We start from the raw sequence: 10,692 nt of genomic DNA on the forward strand, positions 1-10,692 counted from the left end.
ACACACACACACACACACACACACAAATCCTCAGAATGAAATATTACAGACAAGAATGTTTGTTTTACAGTCTATTTGGCTTATTTGTGTTATGGATTGCCTCAAGCTGCCACGTCTTTGTTTTGTCTCTTCTTCCCCATTCCATGCTAATTTTTTTTCTTGTCATGTTTTTTTTCTTTCTTTCTGATACTGGCTGTTTCTTTGGCATTCATTGAATTGGCATCTGTATTTGACCTATGGCAATAAAATCTTAACATGCATTTCTTTAACAGCGTTATTATTCTGCTTGTCAGTAGAAGAAGAATTCAATGGGACTACTAGAGGGAGTAGGGAATTGCCTATACAGGATATGTTTCCAGTTATATACCAGGATAGTTAGACTGCTATAGTTATACTGGTAGCAATTTGGACACTCTTATTCAGCATAGTTTAAATTGCTTCCAAAGCAACAATGGTTAACCCAGAAAAAGGCACTTTTGCATTGGAATAAAAGTGTCCTCATAGGGAATGATACGGTATAACTGTAGCAATTTCAACACACACCTTACCTTATACCGGTATAACTTGTCCTTAGGGTTTGCTGGATCTCAAATACAGTTATCTTGGTTATTGAGCTAATAGATTATATATATATATATATATATATATATATATATATATAATAGAACAATTAGATTGTCAGTTACTGAGATAATATTTTGGGTATATAGCACCTTCTTTTGGAGTATATCAAAGCAATTTACAAACATTAGTGAATAAATCTCACAAAGTCCCTGCATTTATTTATCTTAAAAAATTACCCAACAAAACATTCCTCCCTTCCCCCCCCCGCTCTGGCAGGGTACAGCTCTTAGAGTATTTCTACACTGCAATCAGGAGGTGTCAGTGGAGCACGCATAGACATGCTGAGTTTGCGAAGTCGAATCACAATAAGAGCAGCTTCGGCTAGCTGCTTAAGTTCACGCCCAGGGTCCCAGGAAGATTTGTACAGCTGGAGCTGCTGCCCATGGTGCCATGGCTTCCCTGCTCTTGTTGCTCAAGTTAGCTAGATCAAAGCTAGCTCAGGTATGTCTGCATGTGCTGCACTCATATCTCTGATTGCAGTGTAGACACAGCCTAATGCCCTGATCCTGCTCTGGGCACCACGTAAGTGAATCTCTGTGCCTGCACAGAGACCCATTTTGACTTTAATGGGGCTCCTCCGTGAGGCCACAGAAATTCACCTGCAAGGATCTATTGCAGGATCAGGGCCTTAGTTGCCAGAAGTTTCCTGTTTACTCACTTTCTCTGTGCTTGGCAGAGCAATAATAAATAGTTAGTTAGTTAGTTATTATTTATTAAGAGCCCTCCTGCAAAGTAGCTTGGGGCATTGGAAAAGAGGTAACAAAATATCAAGGGTTTCTAATACAAAGGGAAGGAGGGGAAGGAATGGAGGAATTCAATGTATACGAGGCCAACAGTGGCTATAACGTATTTAAACCACTATTGAAATATATTAATAAAAAAAAGTGTGTTGTTTAAAAGTAAGAAGAGATGACGTGTCACCCATGAAACCATAACAGCAAAATAGCAAGCACCTGGCAGCTTAAAAAGAGAGGAGGTGAGTTTTTTTAATGATCCTGTAGGATCAGAACACAAATACACATCCGAATGTTTCATTCATCAAAGCTTCTGGTGTATGCTACTTAAGGCTTTAGGGAACTTCATAGCTCTAATTTCCTCTCCTCACACTCTCGGTTACAGTTGTTCACTTTTAACTGAGCAAAACACAAAATGATCCTGATCCTGCACACTTTATTTATGCAAGTAGTACAGTTATGTACCAAGTAGTAGTTTTCTTGAGACTTCAGTTGTGTTGTAATAGTAACTTGGTTCTGTTAGTTGCAACCTTTAATCCATTAGGTTGAATACAAATCCCACACCACCACTACCTAACTCGGATATCTTAAGGTAACACCAAGGCGGAGATGTTAAATCAGACTTACTGCCTCTCATCTTCAGTGAAAGTTAATGATTCTGTCACCATTTTCAGGAGGAGTAAGGGATAGCGTTCGTGTCCCGACTGATATTCCCTTTTTTTCAATAAGACTTGCTTCCAATAATTAAGGCTATGTGATGGTTATGCAAGCAACAGCTGCTTCAATTGCCTACGCATTGATTGCACAACAAGTATCTATCCTAACAAAGTCACATGTTCCTTTCCATTTCTCAGTTCAGTCCTGTGTGATTCAGCTCTCGTTGGCTATGTCTCCACAGGGATAAAAAACCCAGGGCTGACCCAGGTCAGCTGACTTGGGATCATGGGACTTGGGCTCTGGGGCTGAAAAATCACTTGTACACCCCTCAGGCAGAAGCCCAACCGGTGGGACCCTGAATGGAGGATCAAACAGCTCGAACATCTACATAGTGACTTTTAGCCCCACAGTGTGAGCCTGAGTCAACTGACCTGGGCCAGCCGTGGCTGTCGTGCAGGTCTTTTATCCCTGTGTAGACATACCCTTTAAGTCTCTGTGTTGGCCTTTCTCACCCTTGGGTAAATGCCGATCTGTTTGTGTTACAGCATGGGCCATCAGTCATGGGAGCTTGCTGAAGAAAGAGCCACTTGTCAATTTTCTTTGCTAAATCACAGGGTTTCCATAAAAACCAGGACAATGGGAGATTGAAGTAAAATTGTGATGAAGAAAAGGGGAACCAATTGTGTGTGAAATTACAGTAGTATGTTTTCTATCTGGGACTGAAATGAGATACTCAGTAAAAAATATTGTAATAAAATTATGATTGGGGTTGAATATAGCTGCTCTCCACTGGCTGAAATCAGAACTATTCAATTGTATACGGCCTAGGCCCTCTGGGAAAAACTGCTTAGTCTTTAATAGTCTCATAGAGCATCAGTAATTCTTCCCTCTCTGCATACAGTGAGAGGTCCAGATCCTTGGGATCCCCTCTCAGGGGCGTCTCCAGGCATCAGCGCTCCAAGCGTATGCCTGGGGTGGCAAGCCGTGGGGGGCGGCCTGCCGGTCGCCGTGAGGGCGGCAGTCAGGCAGCCTTTGGCGGCGTGCCTACAGGAGGTCCGCCGGTCCCGCGGTTTTGGTGGCAATTCGGCAGCGGGTACGCCAAAGGCGTGGGACCGGCGGACCTCCCACAGGCATGCCGCCGAATCCACGTTACCAGCGGACCTCCCGCAGGCGCGCCACCAAAGGCTGCCTGACTGCCGTGCTTGGGGCAGCAAAATACATAGAGCCGCCCCTGTCCCCTCTGCACCTCATGTAGTTTGTGCAGATGTAGGAGATGTAGGGAAGCCTTACTGCCACTTTGTATGCCTGATCATGGGGATATTGCACACGAGTCCGGTCCCTAAGTGTAACGAAGGAGTGCCTCAAGTGCTCCATTTGAAAATGGCAGTTCAGAACTGACTGAATGAAATGGCTTCCCAGCCATGCTGCCTATGATGAAGGATGAGGTGGGAGTGGGAGATTCTACACCATCTGTGAATTTTCTCATACCGAGGATATCTTTGGGTAGCCAGGTAAACTGGCTTTGTGGGCACTTTGTGCCAAAGAGCTGGCATAAAGTGGCTGCAGCAGGCGGAGCATGTTCTGGCCCAGAATTAGAACATTTTACTTGACCAGTTATGTTTCATATTCAGGATGGAAATATTGAAGCAGATATTGAGACTGAGATTATTGCTTCATCTTACACTTTCTTAAACACTCTTTTTTTTTTATTTGTATGTGAAAGAGATAAGGGTGAGGAAGGCAGCATGGGGATGTCTACATTGCATTGCAAACCCAGGTCTGTAGGACCTGGGCTTGTGTATTCAGTGTTTCCAAGCCCTTGAGTGTCCACACTGTATCGTAAACCTGGGCTTACAATTGCTGGACCTGGATCACAGCCATGTTAATGGATCCATACTGCATTATGCAGATCTGCTGCTCGGGTCTGTGGCTTGACCTTCACTCCCTCTGCAAAATGACAGGGCTTGGACCTGAGTTGCAATGGGACTTGGGCCCTCACCCATGCCCCCAGCAGGTTCCAGGACCTGGGTCCTGAGTGTTTGTGGACCCAAGATACACTGATTTGTGTGTGGAGGGAAGAGGGGCTTGGGCTCAAACCTAAGTCAGAGCCTGGGCTTAATATGCAACGTAAATGTATCCTGTAAGTCCAGCAGAAAGAGCACCTCACTGGAAATCAGTAACCCAGTGTTCTTTTCCTGGCTCTTCTATTGACTTGCTGTATGACACTGGGCAAGTCACATAACTTCTCTGTGCCTCCGTCTCTCCACCTCTAAAAATGGGATAGTATCTCTCCACCTTTGTAAAGCACTTTAAGAGCTATAGAGGAAAATATGTACCAAGTATTATTATGAAAACAAGTTCTTGAACTGCCCCAAAGTGTTGGGTAGCTATGATGGGTCTGTGTCCTCCACCGATGCACGTCCCTCCCACCCCCCTCGGTTCAGACAATGAGTAGCAGCATTTCTGGGGAGTTTTTGCCTTTTGATCTCCTCTCTGATCTAATGCAATTGTCCACTGGCAGAAGCGCTGTGAGGTGCAGAATAAAGTAATGAAGCTAATCTGATTTCCACCCCCAACCCCAAGATCTACATGCCCTTATTGTATTAGATTCCTAATGAGATTCTCCATCTGCACTCCAGCAACAGGACCGAGAGTGTGTATGGGGGGAGGGTGGGTAGCTTTTTACACAGGAGATTGCCTCCATTTACATCCCATCTTTAATAGATACAAACCTGCCTGCCCTTGAGTTGTAAGGCATCTGTTTCCCTTTCCAAAAGTGTGCCTTGGGGGAGGAGCTTCTTTCTTGTTTATAAGTTGTAAGAAGAAAATATATAACTAAAATGGGGGTATCTGTGATGTGCAACAAATGTAAACGTAGGAGTGGTAGTGTTGAGGCATCCTTCTCCTCTGCATGTGTGCTGTGCCTTACACCCGAAGGGCTGAGATAGTGCACTCAGGTGCATTGAAGGGGGTGTGGAAGGGATGTGTTTCCCTTGGAGCCTCCAAGAGGAATTTGGCCTAACTTAGCTAGAATTCCTTCCTTGTGCTCCTGAGCAGCACATGCTGATACATCATGTACACCACCCTTGGGGTGGGAGTACCATGCCCACACAGTTCAGAGGTCCCGCGTGGAAGAGGTGAACCCACTGCCTGGGGGTCATCCACCCCTCTTTCCAGCAGGTAATTCACATAGGGTGCTAGGAGGAAACAAGTTCTACATTCTCCAGCTACAAGGTCCTGTTGAGAAGAATGGGAGCCATTGGGTGCTGAAAATCTGGCCAGTACTAGTTCCCCCCGCAGCTCCCTCTCTTACATAGCCGTGCAGGGACTGACTAAGGTCTGGTCTTAAAGATATGGCACTTTCTAGCAAACTAAATTAAACATAACTCAGACTATAGAATGAATCTGTGGCAAACACAACACCCATTTTTGCTTTATTGCGAAAAACCCAAAGTTTGAAGTCAGTCACTCAACAAGTACAAGAACTATAAAGCAATAGTAGTATGTAGCAGAAGGAAACCTCCAACTATCAGCTGGGTAAATGTTTTTGAAATGCCTTCCAAATGAGAGAGGTTTGTGACCAGTTTATTATACCTGTAGTGCCAAATCTTGGTCTTTTAAAACACCAAATAGCGTTTTGCCATTGAGTTCCATGGGACAAGGATTTGGCCTTAGCATAGAGTCTTTGTTTGAAATAAACCATGTGGTTGACTCATATTTATGGATAAAATGCTGGGGAAATAGTTTTTAAGGTCTTTAAAAGAAGTTTAACAGCCTCAGCTCGGTCCTCAGTGAACAAAGGTCCATATCACAGAAGCACCATACATAATTCACTACAGGAGAGCCCCAGAACTAAGCAAGAAAACTAAATTGCCTGTCACTTACAGGAAAGGTGTTCTCTGCGGGTCAAGGTTGACATCATTGGTAAACCAGTGTGAGGAAGATCACATCTGTCGCTGTGTAGATACACTGTGTCCAGACTGCAGAGAAACAGGGCACATTAGTGTGAACGCTCAAATTACCATGTTGTTTACAATTCTTATTCACAAGGCAGTGAGTCTCTCCCTCTGATCAAGTTGATGGTGGTAAGGACGGGGAAGGGAAGCTTTGTGTGTCAATATTTTTAAAGTACCACTGATTGTCTTATTAAAGCATAACAAAGCTACCCACAGTAAGAACATATATTCTGTGCACAGGGTTGTCCTGTCAGAGGTGTGAGGCATTACAACTTAGTCTGAATACAAAAAACATCTCATTATTACACTGGATAGGAAATGCTGCTAGTTACAGGCAGCAAATATGACTTCAGGAGTACAGTTCATGAGAAGTAAATGCCATCTGGCTGTCATTAAGTGGCTGATTGTGCCTTTCTGTGATTGACTGGTGATTGATTGACAGGTAGTAAAGAGAGGAAAGGGATATAGCATGTGTCAGCCAGACAGGTGAGCCTCTTATTTCAAGGTTTTAATATTTGTGGTGTGGGTAGTTATCATGGGGGCAATTTTTTCCTTTTAATTCCATTCGCACTGCATTTCATATAAATTTGAAGCCTGTGCAGAAGAATGTAAAAGGAAGTAGAGGGTTTGGCCAAATATTAATTTGATCTTTTGCGAATCTTCACAGTTTAATTCTAGAACCAAAGAGAAATGAACTTAGTCAAAGATACAGAATGTTTTCCAATCTTGCTTTCCTTATACATGCAAAACTAAAAAATCATGGGTAAAACATGGGTGCTTAGTTTGAGGATTCAAATTGCTGTGCTTGAAAGAAATATATTTTGCACTATAAAAGACTTTCTAAAACTTCAGGATGAAAATTAAAGGGGCATGTTGCCTAGTTAAATTGCAAGCTTACTAAGCCCTGGTCTACACTACAGAATTACTTCAGTATAACTATGTTGCTCAGGAGTGTGAATAACCCACACAGTTGAGCAATGTAGTTATACCAACCTAAGCACCAGTGTAGACAGTGCTGTTTCAGCAGGAGAGCTTCTCCTGCCGCCATAACTACCGCCTCTTGTGAGGTGGATTAACTACGCCAACGGGAGAGCTCTCTCCCTTTGGACTAGAGCGTCTTCATTAAAGTGCTACAGCGACACAGCTGCATCAGTGCAGCTGCGCCGATGCAGTGTTTTAAGTGTAGACCTGCCCTAAGATTGTAAGATCTTTATGGAGCAGGGGCGGCTCCAGGCACCAGCGCAGCAAGCGTGTGCCTGGGGTGGCAAGCCGCAGGGTGCGGCGTGCCGGTCGTCGTGAGAGCAGTAGTGAGGCCGCCTTCGGCGGCATGCCTGCAGGAGGTCCGCCGGTCCCGCGGCTTTGGCAGCAATTCGGCGGCGGGTACGGCGAAGGCGTGGGACCGGCAGATCACCCGCAGAAATGCCGCCGAATCCGTGTGAGAAGCGGACCGCCCGCAGGCACGCCACCGAAGGCTGCCTGACTGCCATGCTTGGGGCGGCAAAAAACATAGAGCTGCCCCTGTTAGGGAGGGACTGTTTTTTTGAGCTGTACTTAGCACAATGGGGGTCCATGACTGGGGTTCTGAGGTGCTATAATACAAAATTATTATTATTAATAATAATAATAAGTAATACCACCCTGAACCAGGCTTCATTCCTTCACAGTGAATTGGGTAAAGTAGAATCCAGTCCTGCAAAAACATATGCACGTAAGGCTTCATCCTACAAGGTGCTGAGCACCTGCTGAGTACCTTCTATTCCCATCACATTCAGGGCTTGTCTACACTACCGCGGTAGTTCGACGGCTGGCAATCGAACTTCCGGGTTCGATTTATCGCGTCTGGTGTGGACGCGATAATTCGAACCAGGAAGTGCTCGCCGTCGACTGCGGTACTCCACCTCAGCGAGAGGAGTACCGCGGAGTCGACGGGGGAGCCTGCCTGCCGCGTGTGGACCGTGTCTGAACCGCGGTAAATTCGAACTAAGGTATGTCGACTTCAGCTACGTTATTCACGTAGCTGAAGTTGCGTACCTTAGATCGAATTGGGGTGTTAGTGTAGACCTGGCCTCAGTGGAAGTGGAGGGAGCTTATCACCAATCGGGACGTGCTTAGCACCTTGCAAGGCCAGGCCTGTACACAAAGCTCCACTGGTGTAACTAAAGGTATGATTTGAACCCCTTCCGTCGGCGCAGGTAGCATTTTCACTGAAGCGCTACAGCTGCACCAGGACCACATTTTAAATGTAGACAAGCCCTTAGTTAAACTTGGCATGCAGACACATTTACATCTGTTTAAACTTAGCCGATATCTGTTGCAGAAGGTGCAAGCTAAACTGACGTAAGCCAGTTCTAAATAGACATGGAGTATCTACACAGGAATTTTTGCTTGTTTAATTAAACTGGTGTTTAAACCAATTTAAGTTAGACTGATATAAATTCTTTGGGTAGACAAGCCCTAAAGGCTTGCAGCATTTGGCCCCTAAAAATGTTGAAGGGAAGAACACCTGATATAGCGCCCCATCCTGAGAGGTGCTGAGTACCCTGAGGACATGGTCCTACAAAACTTGCTCACCTGGTGTAAAGGATCAGAATGAGGCCTAGGCACCCACTAAAAACCAGTTTAAGATGTTTTGTGAGGGTTCATGTGAGTTTTGATTGGTGCGTGGGCCCTGTGCACAAGCATGAATTTCACTCATGAGTAAGGAGTACCCATACAAGTAAGGATTTGCAGGATCAATTGCTTTACTCACATTGAGCCTGCTCCTGATGCTGCTAAAGCCAATGAGAGTTCTACTATTAACAGGGCTCTGGATGGACCCTCAAAACTGAGGGTCTAGTTGTGCAAATTCTTACTTATTTGAGTAGTCCCTACTTGCGTGAGTAGCCCCACTGGGCCTGATCCTGCAACTCTTAGGCATTTCTGTAGCTATACTCACCTGAATAGTTTCATGGAAGCCAATGGGATTACTCATGTGTAAAGTAACTCTCATACACGTTTGCAAGATCGGATCCAATAGGTCTACTTGTTTGAGTATGGCTTGCAGAGTTAGGCCCATGGTCTTTACTTAGGCAATGCTCCCAATGACCTCTCCAACTGAAGCGTTGCCTGAGTAAATACTGCAGGATTTAGTCCTTAGAGATGAAAATTTAAACTAAACACTGCATGCTCAATAAAAATACAGATCATGCCATCAGTTGTGAAGCTGAAATCCCCACTACAAACAATGGGGATTTCTGCTTAAAAATGGATAGTCCTATATATACCTCTATTATCATAAAGGCATTTTCCTAGCATTATTGCTGCCAAAAAACTAAAAAGCTTTAATTCTGGAAGGTATTTTTTTTATAACAGAGTTAAACTTTTGGAAATACATCTAGCTAAATGGCAACATTTAAAGAAATAGCATAAATAAAATTAAGGCATTTTTCATTTTGTTATAATTATCTCAGATGGAAACTTATAAGGTAAAGAGACATTGGACTTTTGTTCCCTTATACTTTTTTGTGATTAATAAATATACACTAAGTTGCTTCTTCATGAAAATCAGTGTGGTAGCATGAGGATTTCAGGAATTATAATTAAAACTTGCAATGATTTATGCAAGGGCTCCAAAAATGAATGCAATTTAGATACATTGTGTTAAAATACCATATTATATTTAAATTATGCTTATTTAGGTTTAATAAATAAGTGAGTACGGTATGTAAAATATTCATTATATGTGATGTCTATATATCCAGTGTATCATAAAGACTTTATATACTGCATATATATTCCTTTCTAAAACATAACTGTGAATCCACAGTATATTTTTAATTATTCCCTCAGTAATTATATAATACAGAAGAATTGTCTTATTAGATCAAAGTGGAATTCACATTTTGAAGCCTTGATTCATTATTATCCTTTATATTCCTGACCTCGGGAGATGGGATAATATTCTGAAGAGGAAAGAAGAAAGTAGGTTTTCCTAACTTCAATGTGAACCCAGTAAACATGTTCCATTTATGTATTAATACAAAGTAGCTATATGGGGCTTGTGCGTACACACAGACAAACCCCTGGTGTAAATAACTATTAATCAAGAAAAAAGTGTATTCATCCAAGAAGAAAATAACATGAAATAGCTAGGATTTTACAGGTATCATACATAATTCTGTGGAACTTTACACTAGGAATCAACAAGGCTACTGCTTCTTTAAGAAAAGATGGTCTCCAAACAGTTTATGAAGTGATAGATCATATATAAATAGGTTGTTTGCTCTCAGTACAGATGCCATCATTACTAACTACTTTCAGGCTCTTTGAGAGCTAAATAATTTCGTAATGCATCATTGAACATTTAGTTGCTTCGATAGCAGATGGTTTCAGGGGTCCATCTGCTCACAGCAATGTTTTCAACAAGCCCCCTTCACCTTCACCAAAAGGTTCAGAAACATTAGAATATTCATTCTTCACCACAGGTGCCTTTTCTGGATCCCACCCTACAGGAATAGTGGGTCACATTCTCGTACAGGCAGAGGTGGGGCTGTATCGGATGCTTTTTGAAAGATGTGACTTAATCTACTGTAATATAGATTATTTCAGCAGGCGAATGGGTGGAGCTACAATGTTTCGGAAATGGGTGAAGGGCTGTGTTATTCTGAGTATAAACAATGTTCTATCAATGGTATATTTTTACCAAGACTTGCAGATAACTGAGAAGAGCTGAATATTTTTGG

This window comes from Terrapene carolina, unplaced genomic scaffold (genome assembly GCF_002925995.2).
Source record: "Terrapene carolina triunguis isolate 2854851 unplaced genomic scaffold, T_m_triunguis-2.0 Scaffold262, whole genome shotgun sequence".
NCBI classification, from domain to species: Eukaryota; Metazoa; Chordata; order Testudines; family Emydidae; genus Terrapene; species Terrapene triunguis.